Genomic DNA, 1496 nt, shown 5'->3' with positions numbered 1-1496 from the left:
ATCAGAGATACATCACCATTTACAATAGCCACAAATGATATAAAATACCTTGGGGTTACTCTAACTAAGCATGTGAAAGACCAATATGACAAGAACTTCAAGTCCATGAAAAAAGAAATTGAAGAAGATGTCAGAAAATGGAAAGAACTCCCATGCTCATGGATAGGCAGGATTAACATAGTAAAAATGGCAATCTTACAAAAAGCAATCTTCAGATACAAAGCAATCCCCACCAACTTACCAACACAATTCTTCACAGACCTGGAAAGAATAGTACTCAACTTCAGATAGAAAAACGAAAAACCCAGGATAGCCAAAAGAATCCTTTACAATAAAACAACCTCTGGAGGCATCATGATCCCTGACCTCAAGCTCTACTATAGAGCTACCGTAATAAAAACAGCTTGATACTGGGATAAAAACTGACTGGTGGAACAATGGAATCGAATTGAAGACCCTGACATTAACCCACACACCTATGAACATATAATTTTTGACAAAGAAGCCAAAAATGTACAATAGAAAAAAGAAAGCATCTTAAACAAATGGTCATGGCATAACTGGATGTCAATGTGTAGAAGGCTGCAAATAGATCCATATCTGTCACCATGCACTAAACTTAAGTCCAAGTGGATCAAAGACCTCAACATAAATCCAGTTACTCTGAACCTGATAGAAGAGAAAATAGGAAGTACTCTTGAATGCATTTGCCCCAGAGATCACTTTCTAAATATAACACTAATAGCACAGACACTGAGAGAAACAATCAATCGATGGGACCTGTTGAAACTGAGAAGATTTTGTAGAGCAAAGGACAAGGTCAACAAGACAAAGCGACAGCCTACAGAATGGGAAAAGGTCTTCACCAACCCCACATCTGACAGAGGGCTGATATCCACAATATATGAAGAACTCAAAAAATTAGATATCAAAATGCCCAACAGTCCAATTAAGAAATGGGTTATAGAACTAAACAGAGAATTCATAACAAAGGAAGCTCAAATGGATGAAAAACATTTGAGGAATTGCTCAACATCCCTAATTATCTGGGAAATGCATATCAAAACGACTCTGAGATACTACCTTACATCTGTCAGAATGGATAAGATCAAAAACACAGAAGACAGCTTATGGTGGAGAGGATGTGGAGCAAGGGGAAATCTCTTCCACTGCTGGTGGGAATGGAAGCTTGTGCAGCCACTTTGAAAATCAATATGATGCTTCCTTAGAAAATTGACAATCCATCTCCCCCAAGACCCAGCTATAGCACTCTTGGGCATATACCCAAGGAATGCTCACTCATAACACAAGGACATTTGCTCAACTATGTTCATATCAGCATTGTTTGTAATAGCCAGAACCTGGAAACAACCTAGATGCCCTTCAACTGAAGAATGGATAAAGAAAATATGGTACATATACACAATGGAGTACTACTCAGAAGAGAAAAACAATGACATCATGAGGTTTGCAGGCAAATGGATGGATCTAGAAAA

This window comes from Onychomys torridus, unplaced genomic scaffold, assembly GCF_903995425.1.
Source record: "Onychomys torridus unplaced genomic scaffold, mOncTor1.1, whole genome shotgun sequence".
NCBI lineage: Eukaryota > Metazoa > Chordata > Mammalia > Rodentia > Cricetidae > Onychomys > Onychomys torridus.
Note: the sequence above shows the minus strand (reverse complement) of the source record.